Here is an 11,375-nt window from a genome sequence, read left to right as displayed (position 1 = left end):
CATTGATTTTAATTCATTAATTTTTGAATATGTTCAATTTTCCTCTATAATAATAAAAATAATATGTCCTTTCGTAGAGTAATTATTGTAGAGATTATCTAATTAAATTTTCAGCCTTTATGTGATCTATTTGTAGGGTATTTTGTGAAATTTCATAACTACGAGTCATATCCATTTTTGGTGAATCACCTTATGTATAGATAATTTTTTGTATGTCACTCTATCCTTTCACTTGGTCAATGATCACTTAGTTGATTTACAAAGGAAGTCAACCCATAATTTGAAGATTGACTTTCATGATAAGAATACTAATAGGCCTGCATGTATTTCCACATTTCACCAGATTTCTAGTTCTCATTACTAGTATTTCAATTGTAATACTTCATGAAAAAAAGTATCTCATATGTAATTAATATCAAGATTGGCTTATTGGTAACAGGTATCAACCCTATGGTCAAATCATTTGTCTATTAGTGACTTAACACTTAGTCAATTGGTACCATTGCTACTAAACTCTATAGTTTCTACCAAGCTTATCATTCTTCTAGAAGTGTTAACCAAATGTTTTAGTTGTTACAAAGCTAAATAGTCAAATTACAATTCATGTTGAGCTTCTTAGTATCTATTGAGCATTTGAGATAGATTATAATGCTTGTCAAGTTCTACAATGTTTACCGAGATTCATACACAATGTGCAATGTTACCTAAGTGTAGAAGAGTCTATTGAGATTTCCAATATAAGTGATGAAGATCTTAGTGTTAATCAATCTTTGTAGTGTTAACCATGTATATTAGTTTCTACCGAGCTCACAGAATTAATAAAGTGAATTTAGTGTTGACCAAGCCATGCAGTGTCAATCAAGTGATTTAGTATCTACCAAGTTTCTCAATGTTCACTGAGTCAAATAGTGTTGACCAAGCTCCTTCTACTCGAAGAGATTAGTATAACCCAAGCATTGACATCAACCAAGTACCCAAGTCTACCAAGTGTTGATAGTGTTTACTGAGCGTAAGAACATCATTGAGTTTGTCTTTATAACATGAGTTATAGCAGTGGGCCAACTTTGTGAATTATGATGAATTTGGTATTGCAGCTGACTTCGAAAAGTGATTAAGTGGATTGGTATATATGTAATGTATTATATTATATCCAAGAAAAAATTAAAAAAGTGTGAAGAAATAAGAATAAGATGAGTGTAAATTAGTGAAGGTTATAATTAGTATAAGGAATAGTAGAGACTTATCTATCACATCAAGGTAATCATTATAATTCAAGGAATCTCATTCAACAAATCAAAGTTATAGATCAGAGATTAGCCACTAGTTCATCCTAATAGGTGCATTAGTCAAATCCTCTAACAAGGTGGACTTAATAGTCATATGTTAAATCTCTTAATATAGTGCACACTTCATTGTATGTTTGTAAAAACCTTTAAGAAGGTTGACTAATAGTCCTTATTTCTCAAAATAGGGAAGGTCATTAGAAGTGACCAATTGTAAGCCTTAATAGGAAAACTTTATATTATAGTACTAAAGCTTGTGGGTATTATCCCCACCTTAGTTTTACTTTCTATTTGGAAGGTTTCTGAGTCACCAAATACTATTTCAAAGTGTTATGAATGTTTTGTTGCTTTCATTCTTTCATCCATGTAACTAGATCAGATTATATGGTGATGATTTAATTGGTGAATTAATTTTAAATTTTTATTGGTTTCTGATTCACCCCTCCATACTTAGTTTATATATCTAATAATTGGTATCAAAGAATTTGGTTCTCATATTAGAAGTTTAAATAGCTTGAGAAAAGATTAAAGGCAATGGTGGTATATAGGCTAGAAAAGGCTATTGAGAATGAAAATTTGGGTTTGGAATTGGTCATTGGACAATTCAAGAAATTAAAGGAGCATCTCTCTCAATCCCTATAAAGAAGAAACTAGTAGTACAATTGAATGACAATCTTTGCATTGATTGAAGAATTGAAGAATTGTACCAAGAGAAAAATTTAGATGCAACTGATACAATAATCAAAGACCTACTTGAGAAAATCCATACTCTTCAAGAAGAAGTTAGAAAACTAAAATGAGAGAAAGAAATCCAATCAGTTAGGATTTCTGAAAACTTGGAATAAATAGACAAAGCCAAAAAAGAGAGCAAATTTCTTATTGAAAAGATAAAAGGGTATATGCAGGATCATGGTATGTCAAAAAGTGGCGATGTAAAAAAAATAGAGTTTGAAAACGTCTAAAAGTGTTTCAAAATCTGCTTTGACTTTTTTTCACCTATCCAAGTACCAAACCTGGGAAGTAAGGCCCGACCCTTATCAAGTATTTGATTTGATATTGGATGCCTGATATTATATCAGATATTTGATATAATATCAAATACCCAATATCTGTCAGTGTTATTAAAAAAAAAAGAAAAAAAGACAACCCGTGGGTTGTTTTCACAGTCTTATTTTGTGAACAACCCGAAGGTTGTCTTTTTTTCTTTAATAACAAAAGATATTGGATATTTGATATAATATCAGATACTTGATATTTGTCTATGTTAATAATAATAATAAAAGACAACCTGCGTGTTGTTTTCACAGGCTTATTTTGTGCTCGGCGGCTTGAATATCAAGTTTTATATCAGATACATGATATAAGGTAAGTTTTTTTTTTTTTTTTTTTATCAATTTTAATATAAATTTTATCATAAATTTGTTAGTTTTAGTTGAATTTGTTAGAATTTATTGTTTTTTTGATAGAAATTTATTAAAATTTAAGTTTTTTTAAATACAAATTATGTTTTGCAAATTAATAGGAATGGATGATCAAAATGATGACCATGAGGCAAGGAATACTATTCCTCATAACCCCCCACCAAATGATCTAGTGCCCTCGTAAAACCATCCACCAACTGATCCTTTACCCCCTCAAAATCCTCCTTAAATTGAGGATTTGATAATTGAAAATCTTACCCAATTGAGGGCTTTGCAAAGAACATATAATAATGTACCCGCATTGGCTCCTATGTTATCCATATTAAACACCATAGTGGATAACATTGAAACCCTTACCAACCACCAAATGCCACTCTTCATTAGCATGATGAAATGCATGAGATGTTTGATGATGGCTTGGACTATGATGAGGTTGTTGGCCTCAATATAACCAAAGATGATTTGGTTGGCCTTTTTGTGAACCCAAAAATTGGTACACCAATTGACCACAAAAAACCCAAACTATCAATTAAATGGTGCATAATTGATGCCATACGTGCAAACTTTTGGGATTTTTGGTGGATGGTTTTTGATATACCTTCACATAGAAATTTAGAGGTGTCATTTGATTTCCTTAGAAAATTATATGCAGAATTTTTGTTGAAACTCAAAGTGAACTATTGGAGCATGAAGCCCAACATGGGTGTAGGACTAGGAGCTCCTCAAGATAGACCCTCTTCCCAGCAGAAGAAAACTAGCACTTTTGTCCCTCATACTGATGTCTCCCCACCTCCTCGAGTGCAACATCCTAATACTATGGTAGAGGCTAGCTCTTAGACCATTAGAGCCATTCATAGACGAAGTAGCCTATTGATATCTTAGACTAGGTCAGTCCTACCTCCCCATGTTGATGATGCTAGGGCTAGTTCATCATTTTCTAGCTCATCACACGTTTTTGTGCCTCACACTTGAATTATGTGCAAGAATATTTCCCTGGGTCCCATAGGTGATCTTCCTTAGTATCATTTTGTATTAGACAAGGATATACTAGACACACATGTAGAGGCTAAAATCCCTAATGTGAGAGAGGAGGGGAATGCAGAAGCATGGACTCCTTCTATGTTGGTACATGTATACATTTTTTTTTTATGACATATGCAATTTAAAGTTAGTTTTTATAATAGAGTAATTTTAATTTTTAATCCATATTGACTTATACATGTATGTGATCTTCATTCATGTTTAGTTGATGACTAAGGAGGATCTGAGATAGGTTGATGATGCCATGTTCTCGGCCATTTCATTTGGTTTTGAGACATCTACGGTAAATTATGTTATGTTCTCATTATTTTTTCTATTTGATATTGTAGCATATATGGTTACTAATCTTTCTTTTATCTTACAAGTACCACCTGTCCCTGGGGGACAAAGTGTGGGGGATGAGCCAGCACCCATTGACAAAGGAAAGGTAATTGGGTGCTTTCTATTTGATTAAATATCGATGTATTCCTATAAAATGTTTGTGGTAATGAAATTTAATTACATTCTTTATTGTATATAGAGCATGGCTACTGGCAATGAGCCCATATAGATTTTGTGTTGTAGATGCTCAGGCATTTCCATTCACACTGAGAGCCCCATTATATGTATAAGTATCATTTATTTTTTATTTTCTTTATCTTCATAAATAAATTCAAAACTGATGTCTATGATATTAACAACTACTATTTTGTATCTCATAGGAGACTCCTAGTGCACACGAGGTTTGATGAGAGAGTTTTGTAGATTTGATGATGTAGCCATTATATCCTGAGGAGGAGCCTACACTAGTAAGTTGTAGTTTGAATTCATGATTAAATATGTTATAAATTTAGCATGCTATGAATTATAATGTTATAGTTTAAGTTGTAGATTCATCTAACAAACATATGTGAACATACACAAGACACAATCAACGAGGTACAAGCATTGCTGACAGCATACGAGAGGACTCCTAACTAGCACAAGAGGTTGGCAAGAGAGGTATTTATTATGAAATTTTAACAGTACAAATCTTCATTAAAAAAAATATCATTATGCATTTGAGTAATTCAATGTTAGATACAAAGAATCATATAAATTTAGTAGTCTAACTTTGGGTTTTCTTTTTTTGTTTATGTAGGAGGCATCTGGTCCACCTAGTAGAGTGAAGAGGCTGCATTTTGATCATCCATTGGCACCCTAGAGTAGTATAGTTGTTTTAGGATATGTCATGAGACATTTTGAGATGGCATATGCCACATTGTTTACAGAAACATTGATATTATACACATTATGATGGCATGATCAGCCACATTTTGTATATGGATCTATATAGTTTGATATATATTTGTGTACTTTGTCTGTGGATACATGATCTTTGATATATATTTGTGTAATTTTTCTATGGATACATGTATTTTGATATATAATTTTTTCATTTATGTGTACAATGATATATATATTAATTTAGTATCTAGTATTGTTCAATTTATTGTAGATCATGTGTATTGTTCATGTTTATGGAATATCATTAATTTTGATCATGTTTTTTATATTCGATTCAAATGAAATAATTTGTAAATAACATTTTAACAACCTTTATTATCAAATTTGGATGCAATGTTTAATTTGAAGTGCTATCATGACATAAACACACTTGTTAACCTCCTACACAAGGTTCACATAACCCCAAATTTGATTTTAAACTCCACCTTCAACCTTGAAACTAACTCTTGGCTTCGCCTTCCCATCTAGAGCTAATGACACTGGTGATTTGTTGCCAAGATCAGTGGTTTCAAAGTTAAGTTGTAGTGCATCGATGAACTATGGCACACTACAAGTTTTGCCATCGAGCGAGATCACTGTGCCGAATCCAAAAAAAATGTGATCTCTCAAAAATGAGATAGGTTATTTTAGGCATTAGCATCATCATCTTGTAGCATTTAATGGTTCATCGATAGCCTTGATGAACTCTGAGTTGCGACCCTCAAAAGATTGACCTTGAAACACACTTAGAGCACCTTGGAGACTCCTCGATATGGGTTAGTCACAGACAATGGAGGATCTCTGTAGCCAAAAAGAAGGTGTCACTAGGGTTCACCTACCCATCTAGAGCTAATGGCATTGACAATTTGATGCCAAGATCATTGGTTTCAAAGTTACACTATGGTGCACCTATGAACTAAGGCACACTACAAGTTTTGGCATCAAGTAAGATTGTTGTGTTGAATCTAAACAAAATGTGATCTCTCAAAAATGAGATAGGTGATTTTAAGCCTTAGAATCATCATCCTGTATCATTCAATAGTTCATCGATAGCCCTCACAAGCTCCAAGTTATGACCCTTGGAAGATCAACCTCAAAACACACTTAGAGCACATTGGAGACTCCTCAGTATGGGGTGGCCGTAGACAATGGAGGGTCTCCATGACTAGAACAAAGTGTCACTAGGGTTCACCTACCTATCCAAAGCTAACGCCACTGATGATTTGATGACAAGATCAGTAGTTTCAAAGTTACACTGTGGTGCACCTATGAACTGAGGCACATTATGAGTTTTGGCATTGAGTGAGATCAATGTGCCAAATCCAAATGGAAGGTGATCTCTCAAAAATGAGATATATTATTCAATGCCTTGGCATCATCGTCCTATAGCATTCAATGATTCATCAATAGCCCTCATGAGGTTTGAATTACGGCCCTAAGAAGATCAACCTCAAAATGCACTTAGAGCACCTTGGAGACTCCTCGGTATGGGGTGGTCAGGGATGATGGATGGTCTCCATAGATAGAACAAGGGTGTCACTAGGGTTCACCCACCCACATGAAGATAATGGTGCTAATGATTCGATGCCAAGATTAGTAGTTTTAAAGTTACATTGTGGTGATCCTTTAATGTCGTAGAACATTATTTTATGCACTTTTATTGATGTGTATTTGGAAATATGTGTTGGATTTCTTATGTTACTCTTGGCATGAAATTGATCATCAAATGATTAAGTTTCCAATTACAAGTCATACAGAATGTCAACATCATACACCATTCACATATATCACAATGACAATAATTTCTATAAGAACATTAACAAAGCACATTTACAAATTCACATGTAGTAAAGAACCATTGAGTCATTGCAAGAGCCAAGTGCATACAAATTTTCATGACATGTACCAAATGCATACACAAGATGAAAAATCACATAAAATGAAGAGCCCAAATAGATAAATAAAGATTAGGAAACAAAGCATATAAACAAATCAACACATGAGGAACCAATGCTTAAATGAACTCAGATGTCAACTTGAGACTATTGCATGCATCATACATTAGATGATGCAACAGGTTCACAACCATAACATAGGAAGCTAGGGCTTCAATTATTACCACTTGGTAAATGATAGGCCAAAATAAATAATATGTCAATTGTTGCCGAAACCATCAATGATAATTAAGGATAAGGAAATTAGTTGGTCATTCAATTAACTCCACATTTAACCACCATCTCAATTATTATATATCTTTTTGGGTATGCTAGGTCATCCCTACCAATTAAAGGGAATCTATTAATGTAGCTAGGTTTTATTTCATTCAAAATTATAAAATGGCTATACATTAACACTAGTACATTGGTATAACAGCTATGATTATCTCTTTCTACATCCAAGCTAGACTCCATGGCTACATTACCTTCACAAGAAGCAAGGTTTGGGTGGCACTACAATATTTGTGAATGAGTATGTTCGCCAATGGTGTCATTACAAATCTCAAGTATACTTGCTTGGTGTTTGATGCAAAGATAGCAAGATGGAAGTCAACAAACAAGCCCCTCTCCCACACAACTTTCAAAAATACTCCAAGGGTTAAGCCAAGGGTATGTTCTACTCTCACATGTGCATATTCCTCCTAGGAACCATTGGAGAAAGTTTCAATTTTCACCACCCTAAGCAAGACACAAGCAACAATGAACCAACTTCCCCAAAATGGGCAAAATAAGGATTTTGTTGTTCTAGGATTTTCCTCCACTAGAAAGGGCTTGGAACAACTTAGTTTTGACACAAATAAGTTAATCCAATCATTTATTGTACTCCCAACAACCCACAACTCAATTTTCTCAATTAGACCTAGTAGCCTATTAGGTCTCCTAAAACAAATTTTGACCAATAACTATAAAACTTACCAAAGGACTTGGGAAATAAAATTCTGATTCAAGTACCCTTTTCCAAGTACTAATAGACTCCAAATTTTTAGAAACCAACTCCACTCCAGCATATCCCAACTAGCACCAAGTACACAAGCCTAATTTGTCATTTTAGGCTTGGTTTTCAAGGAAAATGTTCAAGAATGGGTGCATGAAATCAAATATCCTCTACTAGAATATTATTTAGACTCAAATAAGGGCACTTCATTTTGACACCAAGTCCTCACACTCTTTCCTTCATTCTGTCCATTCAAATTCCTCCAAAATTAGGTCAAATACATAGAAATATTTGACCTAGGGCTTGCTCTCAAAAATCACCAACGCAACCTCCTACTCTAAAACTTCAAAAAATTGATAACGTACATCCCTAAATTTCTCCATGCAAAAATGGAAGAAAATCCACTACTAGAGAATCAAGCTAGGGTCATTTTTGTGACCAAACCTTGATTTTAAGGGTTTCTCAGACTGGCAACCAAGAAAATTGAGTAACTTTTGCAAAATGATTAATAGGGACTTCAAACCAAAACCAAAATCTTATAAATACCAACTTATCAATGTAAAAATTTCACCCTTCAACCATTTGGTTTCATAATGCATGTGGAAAATTAGAAAAATGTACTGGAAACAACAAGTTCTTTATTGATTTGAGAGCAAGTACAATGTGTTTCTTCAATCTATCTCCTTCTTTGAATGTTGAGAGCCTATATAGATTATTTAAAACTGATTGAACCAACCTATGGATAGTTATAGCCATTAGGAGTTACATTTTGAAAAGTTCTCAAGAAAATTAAAAAAGTTGCTAAGCAACTTTTTGCAATTTTTGCAATTTTTGTGCTAAGACAAGTTTTATTGCAAATGGACTCTACAAAATCCTAGGGACACTGCTAATTTTCTAAACACATAGACTCACATAGAAAACATGGAATTTACCAAAAATCCACTTTATTCAAGGACCAATTGATGCCTAAGGCTTATAGTTGCACCATGGGGTCTTGTGTCCATTACAAATGTGGATGGTCATAGGGAGATCATTAGATCTATCCCTAGACCTTATTACATCAAGAAAAGAAAAAAGACTAGGTACTCTACACTAGTGTTCCATGTATTGATGTGATAAAAAAGTTCATGGAATAGTTAGTGATTGTGCATACCTCATGTATGCGTTAACTTGATTTTTTTTTTATGAGATGTGGTTGGTATGTGATTGATTAACAAGCTTTCTTAGCATGAGCATTGTTGGATAACCAATCAATTTTCCTAATAATTCAAATGGATGGGCCTAAGGGCTCAACATGTTTGGGTGATATTAAATCCACACAGATATCACTTACTCTTCTGGAGAGGCTAAAGGGTGTGTGCAAAGGGACTAGCATCCTTTAGTATTGTAGAATTTCATTTTTGTGCATTTTTATGGATATGCATTTGGAAACATGCCATACATTCTTGAAAATTCTTTTTATTAGATATACTAGGTATGTGAATGATCACCAACCTTGTATTTCATTAATGTTATTGGACTAAGAACCAATTTTCCTCTTAGTTGGAAGGTTGGGCCTAAGGGTTCAACACTAATGGATGATGTTGAACCACATTGGTAATGACTAGTTCATTTGGGGAGGCTTAAGACTACATGGAAAGGGATTCTTGTCAATTTTACTCTTTCTTAAAGGGGTGGGCCTAAGAGCTCAACATATTTTGGTGATGTTAAATCATCATATTAATGAATAGCTCAATGCTAAAGAGTGTGTGCAAATGGACTATCGTCCTTTAATGTCATAGAATGTTATTTTTATGAACTTTTATGGATGTGGTGCACTTATGAACTTTTATGAACTATCCCCCACATGTTGATAACATAAGAGGAGATGAGGAGTGTTGATAGACAACAAGAGTATTACATGCATAATGATGACTGTGCTTACCAAGATCAACAAAAAATGGATTTCCAACAAAGGAAGTATGATGAATATCTTGCAAGAGAGATAACTATAAAAGAAGAGTAGATGAGATTGCAATTTTCTCAATTTCAAGAGGTAAAGATCCAACCACCTTGTGTTCCTAGTCAATGAACCAACCCATTAAAGTGGAGGCCCTCATAAATGAATTTTCAACCTCTAGGCATGTTGATCCTCTATGATATCCAAGTATACCTCCTATTTTTGAGATTCCAAGTTCTAGGGGTCATAGCCTTGCAAAAGAAATAGAACAACCCCTATATGAGTCCCTACATGGTCAAATTATCAAACTAACATGGAGGCCTTCTTGGACCAGCTATCCTGATTTTATAATGCCATTACCTTATTTTGTTGAGTAGAATGAGGAAGATGTGATTCAAACCACATAATCATAATAAAAAATATGAATGAGATGGTAGCTAACCAAAGCTTAGAAGATTATTTTTATAGTATTGTAAGAGTTTTTTGTGAGAACCTTGCTATTGAAAATTCAAAGTATATGCATTTTTCCTAATGATTCTAAGCATGAATGCAAGATGGATCCATTTCTCAAGAGAATTCAATAGGTTGATAGTTGTTATGAACTTTGAGCTACCTTAACAAAAGGAGGGGACTCCTTGACCATGGATGATGCAGAGATAGTACAATGGAAGCAAGGATCAAGCCAATTCCTACACAACTTTCAAGGTTTTCACAAGGATTTAACAAAATACTTGGTCTAACTCCTTAAATGGATACTCCTCCTAAAAAACATTGAAAAAGGTTTCTAGACTTACCTTCCACAAGTAAGACCCAAAACCACATGCACCCAATTCAATGCAAATATGACAACCTCCCTCAAAATGGGAAAAATGAGGATTTTTCTATTCTAGGCCTTTACACCACTAAAAATTGCTTCGAACAACTTGATCTCAACACAAACAAGGTGAACCAACCACTGGTTGTACTCCCAACAACCCACAACTCAATTTGCTCAATTAGACCCAGTAGCCTATTAGGTCTCCTCAAACAGATTTTGACCAATAACTCTAAAACCTACCAAAAGACCTAGGAAATAAAATTCTGATTCAAGTACCCTTTTCCAAGTACTAACAAACTCCAAAGTTTCAAAGGACAACTCCACTCTAGAATATCTCAACCGGCACCAAATACATAGGCCTAATTAACCACTTTAGGCATATTTTTCAAGGAAAATGGTGAAAAATGGGTGCATGAAGTCAAATATCCACCACCAAGTTGTTCTTCAGACTTAGATAAGGGTATTTTATTTTTACACCAAGTCCTCAAACTCTTTCCACCATCTATCCACTCAAATTTCTCCAAAACAGGGTCAAATACATAGAGATATTTGACCTAGGGCTCGCTCTCAAAATTCACTAATGCAACCTCCTGCTCCAAAAATTCTAAAATATGATAAAGTACATCCCTAACTTTCTTCATGCCAAAATGGAAATAAATCCACTGGTGGAGAGTCAAGTTAGGGTCATTTTTGTGACC

Source organism: Cupressus sempervirens, chromosome 5 (genome assembly GCF_028749045.1).
Source record: "Cupressus sempervirens isolate cs-2001-9-10 chromosome 5, ASM2874904v1, whole genome shotgun sequence".
Taxonomy (NCBI): Eukaryota; Viridiplantae; Streptophyta; class Pinopsida; order Cupressales; family Cupressaceae; genus Cupressus; species Cupressus sempervirens.
This window is presented reverse-complemented; position numbering follows the sequence as displayed.